Genomic DNA, 14355 nt, shown 5'->3' with positions numbered 1-14355 from the left:
TTTGGAACTTCTCAGAGATTTGTTGATTAGTAGGCCTCCCTATTGCCAATTTCCTTACAGACCCCCAGATATCAGTATCTCTAGGACTTTACCATGACTCAGTTTCCTGATAAAGAAAACATATTATCTCTTGCCTTGTAAATCCATAAGACTGGCTGCTTAGAAGGGAGAGGGGCCTGTGGTGGACATGGACCTCCATCTTCAAAGAAGGCCTTGTTGGATCAGCTTCTGGGAGTGTGGTTAGTAGGTATTCTTCAGCTGTCATTTCCTTCATGAATAGTCCCAACTGCAGAGAGCCTTTCCAGATTGTCTTTTCAGGAGTGGACCATATCTAATAATTGATCAGTTATTACATTGATTAAATTGATCAATTATTTAAAAATGCTGGGGCTTGGCTTTTTTTTCCTCCACTGTGGGATAACTTTGTTGGACCTTTTCAGCCTTAGAGCTCCCTGTGGAGTTGACTGAGACTGTCAAGCTATTTTTCCCTCTGCCCCATCCCTTTCCCTTCCATTGGTAGGAGTAGTAATCCCTAATAATGTTCCTAAACAGTAAACTCTTTCTTACACAGTCTGCTTTCTTGATGACCCAACTTGCAATAGCTTCTTTAGGAGCATTCCATAAAAGCATGTACTAAGAGGGAATTTTGGAGCTGTATCATTCACCTCCTATTTGACAATGAGGATCCCATCATTGGTTTTAGGTAGGCACAGAGGGTCCCTAGTGCAATTCCAGTGGTTAACTTTCATCAGCGGTGAATTGGATGGTGTACCAGTAGAAGAAAATGTACTAGCTGGTGCTATACATCAGGTGTTTGAAAAATATGAGGGAAATAATGTTATAAACACAATTGGATTGTGTGTTAGTTTTTTACTGCTGCTGTTACAAATTATCCCAATCTTGGTGGCTTATACAATTCAAATTTATTATCTTATAATTCTATGGGTCAGAAGTGAGACACAGGTCTCAACTGACCTATGTATAAGTTGGTAGGACTGCATTTCCTTCTGAAGGCTCTAGGGAAATATCTGCTTCCTTGCTTTGTTTGTTTGTTTTGTTTTGCTTCCTTGCTTTTTATAGCTCTTAGTAATTGACTATATTCCTTGCCTCATAGTTTCTTCAGTGTACCTCTAGAGTCAGTAATGGTACATGGAGTCCTTCTCATTCTGCCATCTCTAGTTTTCTGCAGCTTGAAAAGATTCTCTGCTTTTAAGGACTCAGATTAGGTTCACCTAGGTAATCCAGGATAACCCTAGATGGCTTTAGGGGAGCCATCTCAAGGTCCTTAATCTTATTCACATTTGTAAAGTCCTTTTTGCCATGTAAGGTCACATATTCGCGAGTTCTGAGGATTAGGACATAGAAATCTTCGAGGGGGGTGGACATTGTTGTGCTTCCACAGATGGCTATTGGTAAGCTCTGTGAAGTGTTAGAAAAAGAAAACAAGAGACCAAGAACAGTTAACATCCAATTCAAACCATGTGAAAGCCTCCTTGTTTCATATAAAGAAGCTTTCATCCTACAGAGGAAGCACAGAGAAAGTGGAGGCTAAGGCCCAGTACTTAATGGTCAGAGTGTCTGATCTCCAAAGAAGGCTAAATTCCCAAACGTAGCAGATCCACTTTGCCAAGGTCAGGACCCTGGCTTGGAAAGGATAGGACCCTGAAATATGGATATCTGGGTCAATATCCCCCAACTCAACTTCGTAGATTTCTTTGAACTCTCTGAGCCTGTGGAATATGGCCACCATCCCTGTTAAAAGCTAGCACTCCCATCCTTGCTTGAAGACGATACAAAGGCCTCTTCCCTGCAGGACAGAATGTGTTCCTTCTCCCTCAGGATCTGTCCCTGCTTCCTCCTAGCCATTGGGCCTATAACTAGAGTTAAGTCACAAAACAACCCAGTCAGGGACATGCTAACTTAAAAGGGAGAGGAAAGGGACTATCTCCCAAATCAAGCCAGCATGTACTGGAAGGAGTCAGAGGAGTACACTAGACTAGATTCTGAGAGTGCTTAATTATGAATGCCAGAATGTAAGATTGAATAGGGAAAAACACTGATTTGGAAATGCTCATAGGACATATAATTTAATCAGATGGTATAAACTTCTGCTGTAATGGCTTTTAGAAGCATACAAAACTGATGGCCTACCTTCATGAGGTCAAAATGCCAGCATTGTCATCATAAATGGTAGAGAAGGAATTTAAAGACTCAGGTATGCAGACATGCTGAATGTATATACCAAGCGAGGCTGGAAAACCAATTAGATAAAGATATACCATTTAAAGAATGCAGAGACAGAGAGGAAACAACATCACTGTTTGATTCTATGATTCACTTCTATGGGCCAGAGCTAGTGGTAGGAGACACCATTACAGAACTAGGCTCATTGATGGCAGAGGAAATAGGACTCCAGCACAGCAGAGGTCAAAAGCAGTCCGTAACCTTCAGAAGCTATTTATGGATGCAATAATTGTAATGTCATTATTGTGGATACAATTATTATAGTGAGCAGCAAGTTCAGAGTGATAGCCAAGGAGACCTGACCCTCAAAGAGTTGTGGAGGTGGTTAATGGAGCACTGTATCTGTAGGAGCAAAATATATGAGCAGCAAACAAGGATACTACTCAACCTGTGTCAGCCAAAGAAACTAAGGATAAATGATCTGGAAAGTTATCCCACAAAAAATAAGAGTTCCTTACTTGGTTCTTAGATCTGAGCTAGTTTTCAGACACAGGACCCATTGATTGAAGGAGAGGCCATGTTCCCAGGAGGAAGGATCCTGTAACACCTCCACAAGTATTTGTAGTAATGATTTTACTACTCCTTTTCTCCAAAAAGATCTATAATGATTTACTCTCATAGGTATACCCTGAGGAAAGGAAAATACCCAAATATTTTATGGATAGTTAAACATAGAGTTTGAGTTGACACTGATACTCAGATACCTGAAATATCACCAAGGTCCCCTGGTTAAGGTAGGCATAAAAAGACCACCTAGTAAATCAAGTTCTGGCCAAGGTCCAGATCTCAGTGCTTCTGCTGAGTCTTATGGACCAACCTGTGGTCATTTTTCCAGTCCCAAAATGTCTAATTGCGATGGATATAGTTCATTGTAAGGTGGAAATGATACATCAGATAGAATATGACTAGAACTAGATGACACATGCAAGCTGCATAAACAGGTAGTTCAGATCTCACATTATCTACCATAATTTCAACAGGATCCCTCTCTTGGCTCACACTTATAGCCCTATGGGAGAATCCTTTATGACTAGCTGACAGAGAAGGAAAAGCTCAATGTTTGATTATAGATGTGTGAGTTTAGTGTGAACTTAAGCCAAATATGTGCAGTAGCTGTACTACAGCCTCCCTCAGGGATAGCCTGGAAAGACAGAAGTGAGGGAAAACCTCCCAACGGATGGAGCTCCAAGTATTACATTTGACCATCCATTCTGTGTGGAAAGAGAGGTAGCTCCAGGATATATATGGATTTACAGGTAGTGATGAATAATCTGACCAACTGATCAGTGACCTAAAAGGATAAAGACTGGAATCCTGGGAATAAGGATATCTGGGGTAGAGGCATATTGATGGGTATGTGGGAACACGTAAAAACTATAAATATCTTTGTGTCATATGTTAACACCCATTAGAGTGCATCTATTGGGAGAGACACCAAACAAGTAGATAAAATGACCCAGACAGTTGATATTAGTTCAGCTCTTGTCATGAGCCACTACACTGCTGGTATGATGAGAGTAAGAAGAAGTGGCTGTGGTGGCAGATACTGAGCTGGGCTTCCATTTGCCAAGGTTAATCTAACTGCTACTGCTACCAAATGTCCAACTTTACAGCAAGAGAAACCAGTGATTGTTCTTAACTTGGTACCATTCTTCCAAGTAGCAAGTTGACTACATTGAGTCTCTTTTACCCTGGAAAGACCAGCAATTTGTTCTGACGTGAATAGATACTCATTCCAAGCATACGTTTGCTTTTCCTGCCAATGCCACTATCTGAGGATGTACCCAAATCTCACATAAAGTTACATCAGATCAGGATATTCACTTTACAGAAAGGGAGATACAGGAGTATATCCATCATCATGGAATATATTGGTCATATCACATCCTGAACAAGCTAGAAGCCAATGGGATGGTAGAGCTTTGGGGTGGCCTACTGAAGAAACAGCTGAAGCTCCAGCTTAGAGGTGGTATTTTTGTTTTTGTTTTAAAGATTTTATATATTCATGAGAAAGACCCAGAGAGTGGCAGAGACATAGGCAGAGGGAGAAGCAGGCTTCCTGAGAGGAACCTGATGCGGGACTCGATCCTGGGTCCCAGGATCACGCCCTGAGCCAAAAGCAGATGTTCAACCACTGAGCCACCCAGGTGTCCCTCAGAGGTGATATTTTTGAATATGAGGTATCGTACTCTAGGATACAACATACACCTAGAATCAAAGACCTTTATGGTGCTATATCTCAAATTAGAAGAATTCACGGGTCCAGGGACCAAGAAGGATGCAGGAATGGCCCTGCTTATGCTCACTCACAATGGTCCACATAAAAATGTGTGCCTTCTGTGCATACAATTCTGGGTTTTGCAAGGCTATAGGTCTCCTTCTCCAAGTGGGAGCACTTCCACCAGGGGACTCAGCAAGAAATGCCTTGAATCACAACTTCAGCTGCCACTTGGCACTTCAGGCTTTTCATGTCCAGGGATCAGCAGGTAATAAGTCACCATCTTGACAAGGATTATTGACCCTGATCATTTGGGGAGGTAGAGCTGCTATTACACAATGGAGACAGGGAGCAGCGATGCCTTGGGCATCTTTAGTATTCCCTTCCTTAACTGTGATGGTAAATGGACAAGTACAGCAACCCTAAGAGTAAGGTTATAAGGCCAGATCCTCAGATCCGAGGGTCCAAGTTATGCCAGTAGCATGAAACCAGCAAAGGTGCTAACTGAAGATGAAGGAACATCTCAACATCCACAACAGACAGTGGTGGAAGGAGACAATGCATAGAGGTTGAGGTCCTGAAAGCAGCTGCAGCAGTGGAGCTGTAATTTGTTCCATTAATTTTCCTTCTGAAGTGTAATTTGGCTCATTAGCCTTCCTTTTGTAAGTCTCCCTCAGGAAGAGAAGCCCATGAGAACTGTGGCAAATATAGCAGCACTTTCCAACAATGTACTTCCCTGAAGTGCTCCCTGCATTCTGGTGACATGTGTGGGGATCTCAAAATGAGTTAAAACAGAGAGAGCTTTATCATTTCATTATCTTAGATACAGCTACTTCTTAGAATTTCATGTAACATGTAGAGGGCATGTACTTCTTGTTAATGCTATCCGTGATGGTCAGTTTTATGTGTCACCTTGACTAGGCTAAGGGAGGCCCAGAGAGCTGGGTATGTCTGGAGGGTGTTTCTGGAAGAGATTAGTTCTTGAATCCATAGACCAAGTAAAGCAGATTGCTCTCACCCATGTGGGTGGGTATCCTCGAATCTTTTGAGGACCTGAGTAGAACAAAAAGGTGGAGGAAGGGTAAATTTGCTCTCTGCTCCAGCATCCATCTTCTCTTGCCCTCAGGCAGCAGTGCTTCCGGTTCTTGGGCCTTTGGACTCAGAATGGAACTTACATCATTGTCTCCTCTGTCTCAGCCTTTAGGTTTGGATGTGAACTGCCCTGTGGCTTTCCTGGGCTTCCAGCCTCCAGACAGCAGATCGTGGGATTTCTCACCTCCACAATGGTGTGAGCCAATTCCTTATAATAAATATTTCTTGCTCTCTCTCTCTCTCTCTCTCTCTCCTATTGGTTCTGCTTCTCTGGAGAATGCTGACTAATACATTATCCATCCCCCATTTCAATTTCAACTCCTACCCCTTCCACTCAGACATACAAAGAGCTCAACCAGTTTCAAACAATCAACCAGTCAATAGGTATTTCATGAACAACTTTGCTCAGTTCTGTACCTTGCTTTAAGGAACATACTACAACAGTGTACTTCCACCCTGACCCTCACCACTAGATTGCAACTTCCACAGGATCATGGACTGTGCCTAGCACCCCTGGTCATGAGATCAAGGGCTGGTACTTTCTAGGTGCTGTATACATTATTTATTAAATAAATGAAGGGCATTTATTTTTAAATAAATAAATGGCCTTCAAGAAGTCCACTGCTTAGTGCAGGGTGGGGCTGGGGGAAGACAGGAGGCTTAAATCTGGGAAGCAATGATTAAGCCCCATAAAAACTTCTGGGTATAATTAGCTGCAAAATGAGCACTGTGACACAGACAATTGCTATTTTATGAGGTTGGAGGTATATGAGGCTGGAGAAGGAAAGACTTCATAAAGAAAATGGGACTTCTTCTAGGCCTTGAAAAGTACATAATTTCCACACAACAGAACATTTGGGACTCAAGGAGACTCATTCATTCATTCAACAAAGAAGTACCGGGTATTTACTTGGTGCTTGGGATGTTGCAGTGAACAGAAGAAATAAAAACAATCACTGTCCTTGGGGAGCTTCCATTCTTGTGGCAAGAGACAATAAATGAGTGAACTTGTGGTACATTAGCAAGTGCAGGGAGCTTTGGGGAAGAGTAAAGCAAAGAAGAATGCTGCAGAGGGTCAGCAGGGTGGAGTGGGTGCAAGGACCAACTTCCAGGAACTGAGATAGGGAACCATGCAGATCTTTGGTGAAGAGCATGCAGGCAGAAGGAACAGCAGGTTCAAGAGCTCTGAGTGTATGCCTGGTCTATGTGGCTGGCTCAGAGTGGGTTCAAACTTTTAGTCTGAGTGAGAGGGGGAGCATGGAGGGTATATTAGTTTTCTCTGCTGTGTAACAAATCACCACAAACTTAGTGGGTTAAAACAGCATCCATTTATTATCTCATCATTTCCAAGGGTCATGATTCTGGCATGTTTTCAGCAAGTCCTTCACCCAGGGTCTCAGTAGGTTGAGTCAAGTTACCAGTGGGAGTTGCAGTCTCATCTGAGCTTTGGGATTCCTTTCCAAGGTCACTGACTGTTGGCAGAATTCAGTTCCTTGTTGTAGTAGGACTGAGATCCCCACTTTCTTTTTTTATAAAAAATTTATTTATTTATTCATGAGAGACAGAGAGGCAGAGACAGAGGGAGAAGCAGGCTCCATGCAGGGAGCCCAACGTGGGACTTGATCCCAGGACCATGGGATCACACCCTGGGCTGAAGGCAGATGCTTAATCACTGAGCCACCCAGGCATCCTGGATCCCCACTTTCTTGACACCTATTAGCTTTGAGCCATTCTTAGCTCCCAGAGGCCACTTGCAACCACTTTCCTACCACGTTGCCCTCATTACAGTATAGCTACTTTTGAGGGCATCTCTGCTGTTTGACTCCTCTGTCTCTGACTTCTAGACCTTCTTTTAAAGGTTGCTCACCTGACTAAACCAGGCCCACCCACACCAGGGGGAGGAATCTTGGGGACCGTCTTAGAATTCTGCCTCCCCCAGAAGGCTTGAGCAGAAGAAAGGCATGGTCTGACTTACATTTAAGCAATATTGCACTGGTGCTGCATTGAGAATAGACTGGGGCGAGCATAAATAGAAACAAGGTGACTGGTCAGCAGGCCATAATCAGGTACTGGAATGCAGAGGGCTGAGAGTGTGTTGAGGCTGTTGTATGGGCAGGGAATGTCTGGAAGCCTGGCAGGGGAATCTACACTATATCTTGGTGGTAGAAGGTGCTCTGGTAGCATTCTGAACAGGGCAGAAGAGTAACTTTAGATTCACCCATGGGTCATTGCTCAGACGCTCCTTTGCCTAATCCTGTAAAAGGATCTGCCTGTGGTAAAAGCACACCGGTCACCAACAGGCAAGAGGTGAAGTAGAGGTGAGTCAGGGTGCCTGGGTTTGCTGAGGATACTGCAGTCAGGTGTGGCAGGTCCCACACCTGAGATCCCTCAGAAATCTTCAATCTGACTCAGGCCAGAATCTCCATTCCCCTCTTATGTTAGGACCTCCCATTACCCTTTCTTTCCTCTTGTCAAGGAAAATGTGGCATAGGATCCCACAAGATGGGAGGCAGAAGCAGTCTGAAAAGCATGGCAGGGATGTGCCTGTGAAAATCTTCTAGTCTGAGACTTGTCACTTTTCCATAAGGGAGAAAGAAAGAGAATGAGGAAGCATGTTTGAAACAAGATTGGTGAGGGCTAATGTGGAACTCGATGTGAAAATATCTAGCCTAGAGCCTGGCACAGAGCAGGCCCTCAATCCAGTGATGTTTACTGAGGGCTTGCTCTGAGGGCCAGGTGACTAACATTGCATTCTTGCCTCAAGGAGTTCAGTTTTGTTGAACACAAGTTTCCAAATGGCCTGTGTGCAGCAAACAAACACGTGTGTGTGTGTGTGCATGTGTGTGTGTGTGTGTGTGTGTATGTGGCTTCTGAAGTCGGGCTGTCTGGGTTGAGATCCCGACTCTAGCACTTAATTGCATGATGTTATGCAAATCATTGACCCTTTTGTGCCTTGCCCCCTTTTGTAAATGGGTTATAATAATAGTGCCTGCCTCAGAGAATTGGGATAAGGGTTGCATTAATGATATGAATTAACATTTGTAAAGTGTTTAGAACAGCACCTGGAATATAGGTATGTTACAGAAGTGCTTGATACATAAAACGTGTGAACCTTGAAATCTCAAATGATGTCTCCTCATCTTGGGAAATTCTTTCTCATTCTTGGAACTGCCTTGCACTGGGAGTGAATGGAGTTGAAGGGCTTCCACCTTTTGTATGAACGAAGGAGAAAGTGTTCCCAGGCAAGCCTTCCTGAGAGGATATTAGTGGTTACCTCAGCTAGGCCCAGAGCCGGGCTGCCTGGTGGGCCAGCTGTCATCTCCAAACTCCACCCCAGACCACTAAAGCCCAGTTTCTGGGGACAGGAACTGGGAATGAGCTTTTAAAATGTCCTTGGGGGATTTTGTTTTTTTATTTTTATTTTTTTAAAATATTTATTTATTTGAGAGAGAGCCCATGAGTGCAAGTGAGGGGAGGGACAGAGGGAGAGAATCCCAGACTCCCTGCTAAGCAGGGAACCCTCGTTGGGGGGCTCAATCTCACAATCCATGAGATCATGACCTGAACTGAAACCAAGAGTTGGAGGATTAATTGACAGCCCTGTGGGTGCCCGAAATGTCCTTGGGAGATTTTAATATCTAACAAGCTATCTTACTGATAGTATTGATTTGTCTTTTCTGCTTGTGTCTAATTTCACTTTTGTCTGTGGAGAGTGAGTGTGCATATGTGTGTGAGGCAATCCTTTGTCATCCACCTGCTCTGACAGAGTTTTGGTAACGACTGGTTTGGATATGGGCTTTGGTACCAAAGCTCATTCCATTGTCAGGTTGGTGACTAAAGCTCATTATTTATTTCTGTGCTGTTGTTAGGACGTATAGAGCTTTCTTGTTCTCTCATTTTCTCTCTCTCTTTCTGAAATGTAGGAATGATCACCCTTTCTGACCATTTCCTACATCCCTTTCTGAGGCAGGTAGAAGTATTTAATGGGCCAGCAGTGCTGATAATAACTGTTCTGGGAGGTCAGAGAGGGTAGTAGAAAGACGAGGCCTGAGCCTGGTTTGAGGAGAGCAGGTGAGCTCCTGAGAAATGGAGGAAGAAAAACCCCCACCCCTCACCCTCCAGAGTGCCCCAGCCTCCTGGCTCTGCTAAGGGGATAGTCAAGTTGCATAATTGAGAAGTGCAACTTTAGTGGGCTATTAATTTCCACCCCCACACTCCTCAGAACCAGGATGGATAGCTCAGAACAGAGCTGTCTTTCTGACCCTCCCTGATTGTTTTGTTATGGTTAATGGGCCTATTTCCAGTTATGTAACCTCTTCATGTTGGAGGAAATCTCATTATTCCACAGTGTGTTGCACATCAGGCCCAGGTTCACACGGAGCTACATGAGAGGAGCTGGGAACATGCTATTTCTCATCATTTCCACTCAGCAAGAGAGCTGGGGAAAGGACTCACCCAAGCCAATTATGATGGGGTCCTTGGGTGCTGTTATGTAATCTTCCGGAGACAGTGGCATGGAGTAGGCCTCACGTTCCAGCAGATACACTGGCTGAGACAGTATCTTTTCCTTACTCCAACTCTTGGGTAAGTAAGTTCTCTTTCAAACCCAGAGGATGTTCGAGGGGTATTTATTTGTATATGGTCGGATGCGGCAGGAGCACCTCTAAATTGACTTGAGATTTTCTTGCACATAAACAAAATAAGAAAATGAACAAAAACAAAGTGAGACCTTCCTTCCAGGCCTGGTAATTGCTGTGTTTTAGATCCTAAATGAGCTCTGAGCCAGGCTACTCAGGTCACTAACACAACAACCCTTGAATCCAAGTATGAACACCTTGCCTCCCAGGAACAGGTACACAGCTCCAGTGAATAGCAGAAGCATCGGTAAGATGTCTAGGCTTGGAATCCTCTGAGGCAATTAGGGTGGCAGAATGGCACAGTCGGGACAGAGGGAAGGGCTTTAGGGTCAGCAGAACTGGTTTGATTCTACTCTACCGCTTACCAGTTGTGTAATCTTGGACAAGTCACTTTATCAATCAGGACCCAGTTAGGAAAACAGAAACCATGTTTAGTCTTTCAACAGATCATATTTAATGATCCAGACAATGGAAGAGCTAAAGAGACAAAGGGTGTGTGTGTGGGGAGCTTGGGGACTTACACAGCAGGAAGCTGCTGCCCCCGGGACACAAGGAGGAGGGTGTCCCCAGGGAGTTGGGACCATGGAAGGAGGGCAAGTCAAGGGGGAGCTAGAGTAATGGGGGAGACAAAGAACAGCTGGAGATGCCACTCATAGCAGAGAGAGAAAAGGAGAAATACCGGGCTTTCTCCCTTCCTCATACCCTCGAGTCTTGCATGAGTGCCCCCATGGGCTGAGCCCAGTAGAGGGCAAAGGAGCCTGGGAAATGAGTCTTCTCTAATAAGGAACAAAGCAGAGAAGGGGCAGGGAGTGGATCTAAGAATAGGTACATGCCTTGCACAGCCACTAATGTCTCTAAATAAGTTGCATCGAATGATTAATCACTAACTACTGCCATCCCTGGGGCTCAGGCATGGAGCAAGACTGGCTGATGGACACTCTCAGTTGTCTGGGAGGGGAACGTACTTCCTGGGCATTCAGCACCTCTGCCCTCTGACTGTCCGTTTAGCCCCAGGTGGCTGGGGGTGAGCTCAGCTTCCAATTGAAGACTGTGTTCCCTGAGGGAAGCCTTGATCCAAGTGCACTCTCTTAGTTTGGGTTCTTCCCAAACCAACCTTGGGACAGAATCCTGGGTGCAAGTAGTTTATTTGCCCAGTGATCCCAGAAAATAGGAGTGAGGGCATGGGGAAGGGAGACAAGGAAGGGAGAAAAGCCAATAAAGGGTGAATTAATGAGCAGATTACTGTGGGCAACTGGATTTGGTCCTGCTGGCGACCCTCTGAGAAATTGTGTGGAATACACTTAAGTATCATCCTAACAGGCAACAGGGAGGTTGGGACTTTACTCCTGTCCCTCACTGGCAGACAGTTTTCATCTAGAGAGTAACTTTTCTTTGACTTCTAGATTGTCTGGGGCGGAACAAGCTCCCTCAATGCTGAAGAAAAGCCTTTGACAGAGAAGAAGCTTAACAGCATGCTGGGACCTGCCTGCTACACCTGTGGGGGAATACAGGTGGGCCAAGGGAAGCATTGCCATGATCAGCGTGTGGACCCAAAAGGAAGTAAAAAAAAAAAATCCCTACAGTGTGTTATTAGGTAGTAAGAGGAGTCATTGTCACCTTTGCCTCCTGGCTCCGGGACCTGGGTTATCTGACTCTGGGGACATAACACTGTACATTGGCCATTTCATCCTATAGGATAGCATCCCAACCATACAGGGGGCAGGACCCCAGCAAGTGTCATGGAAAAGGCACTGCCCTACTGAAGCTGTGGTCATAGATGAATGCAGCCATGCAGAAACCTTGGCAAAGTAAGGAGGAAGTAAAGGGTCAGGGGGCATAGAAGGAAATACTCTGACTTCTCTCCTCCATATAGTCCCTCTCCAGTCTCCTACTGGGGTGCCTCTCATTGGCTGGGCTCAACTGGAAGCAGACAGAAAGGTTGCCTGGAAAATGCAGTCCACAGGGGTCCATCTTCTGAAGAACAGCACAAGGCAAAAGAGCCAGGATGAGGCAAAGAGGTGGCAATGAGGACACAGTCTGATTGATTGCTTCCAGAATGCCTCTCTTTCCATCCCTTCCCACAGTCATCATCTTTGTTCCAGCCTTGTTATTCCACCCGTGAACTATTGGGACAACCTCCTAACACATCTTCCTATCTCTAGGAAGGAAGATATACGCGAGACAGCGTCCTCCCGCTCCTGTTTCAGAGAACTCCAGTATTTCTCATTCTCATTATTGAACATGACCAGGTGAAAGGTAATTTAGGTGATAAAAAGATGATTCCAAGACTTGACATCTGATTTCTAATAAGGAGGATGGATATATATACAATGGAATATTACTCAGCCATTAGAAACAACGAATACCCACCATTTGCTTTGACATGGATGGAACTGGAGGGGTATTATGCTGAATGAAGGAAGTCAGTTGGAGAAGGACAATCATCATATGGTTTCACTCACATGGGGAATATAAAAAATGCTGAAAGGGATTATAGGTGAAAGGAGAGAAAATGAGTGGGAAAAATTAGAGAGGGTGACAAAACATGAGAGACTCCTAACTCAGGGAAATGAACAAGTAGTGGAAGGTGAGGTGGGCGGGGGGTTGGGGTGACTGGGTGATGGGCACTTGACGGGATGAGCACTGCATGTTATACTATATGTTGGCAAATCGAACTCCAATAAAAATATATAAAAGAAGCTAGAAATGGATAATTTCAGCATAAAAGAGGTGTGATTAAAAAGATGTGTAAATTTGACTCTTTAATGTCTTAGCATCATAGTTGAGGCTCTTTTCAATGCAAAATTTCCTCCCAGACTTGTTTTCTAAGACCTGTGTTCTACTGCATTCTCCCATATGCCTAGGGTCCCAGCCCTGCTGATTGCCTCACATCCTTTGACTTCACATACCACCCATGCTGAAAATTCTAGGTCTTTGCTCCTGCTGTACCTCCAGCCCAGAAAGCCCCTCCCCAGCTGGCTTTGGCAGATATTCTGATCTCACGGTTAGTTGAATCAGAACACCAGACTTGTAAGACCTCATACTCAGAGTGTGGTACTTAGACTGGTAGCACAGCAGCACCTGGGAGCTGCTCGTAACACTTGGGGGCATCTGGGTGGCTCAGTTGGCTAAGCATTTGCCTTCAGCTCAGGTCATGATCTCAGGGTTCTAGGATCAAGCCCCACATTGGGCTTCCTGCTCACTAAGGAGCCTTCTTCTCCTTATCCTCCCTGCTTGTGCTCTCTCTCTCTCAAATAAATGAATAACATATTTAAAAGAAAGTAACTCTCAGGCTCACTGTACCTAGAATCAGAACCTTGCATCTGGACCAGATCTCCAGGTCTTGAAAGTGCTTGTCTGAGCACTTTCGATATTGTCTGAGCAACCTAAGTGGGGTTTGTAGCTTGAACAAGGCAGCTTGGCTCCTTGCCTGGTCTTCCTAGAATAAAGGTTGGGGGCTCAGTTATTAGTTAGTTGTAAGCCACTTGTGTTCTTACTTTGAAGTTATGAGGGGGCTAACAAACTGATTAAGAAAATAAGCTTTTGCTTGATACAGTCATTGGTTCAAATCTCAACTCTCTTATTAGCTGGGGGCTTTATTAAAGGCAGTTAACCTCTCTCAGCCTCAATTTTCCAAAGTATAATGTGTTAATGGTATCACACCATAGGTGTAAGAATCAAATTAAATCAGATGTGTACAATGTTTAATAAATATTAACTGCATTTGTTATTTTGGAACCTGTGGAACAGTCACTGGGCAAGAAGCCCTTGTGTGGCAAGGACTTGGCCATTTAACTAGTGGTGGGAGGGGCAGTGATATAACAGGAGCCTGAGGGCCTAAGAATGGCAAATTAGAGAAAACCAAGGTATATCCAATAAGAGTTTAGTCTACCTGGCTGAATGGATGCTCTCACAACAGAACAACGTCTGCTGGCACTATCTGGAAGGTAAGAGGTATCCTGGTGGGCTCCATGGGGGTACGGTTATGAGGATTGATGAGTCCTCCCCTTAAAGTATAAAGTGAGCTGTATCTGATCAGACAGGAATAAAAGGGAGATAGGCCACTATCCTCCTGGGTGGCTCATCTCAAATAACTGTTACCATCTCGTATCTTACTAGTACTCTACTACTTACAAATCACTCACATTTCCATCATCTCTTTTA

General features: G+C 44.4%; 1 long non-coding RNA gene across 3 annotated transcripts in view; it reads left to right on the top strand.

Moving 5' to 3' along the window:
* LOC144315242 (uncharacterized) overlaps window positions 1–12777 on the top strand; it is a 35757-nt gene extending 22980 nt beyond the window's left edge. For 2 of the 3 annotated variants that reach the window (XR_013380988.1, XR_013380989.1), the window contains 3 exons: window positions 5660–5748; window positions 9903–10138; window positions 11595–12777. This is a non-coding gene — a long non-coding RNA (uncharacterized LOC144315242). The remainder of the gene's footprint in view (window positions 1–5659; window positions 5749–9902; window positions 10139–11594) is intronic. The other variant, XR_013380990.1, reaches the window with a different exon arrangement.
* The last annotated feature ends 1578 nt before the right edge of the window (window positions 12778–14355 follow it).

Source organism: Canis aureus, chromosome 6, assembly GCF_053574225.1.
Source record: "Canis aureus isolate CA01 chromosome 6, VMU_Caureus_v.1.0, whole genome shotgun sequence".
Classification (NCBI taxonomy): Eukaryota; Metazoa; Chordata; class Mammalia; order Carnivora; family Canidae; genus Canis; species Canis aureus.
The sequence above is the reverse complement of the archived record's forward strand: the minus strand, read 5'-3'. Positions and strand labels throughout refer to the sequence as shown.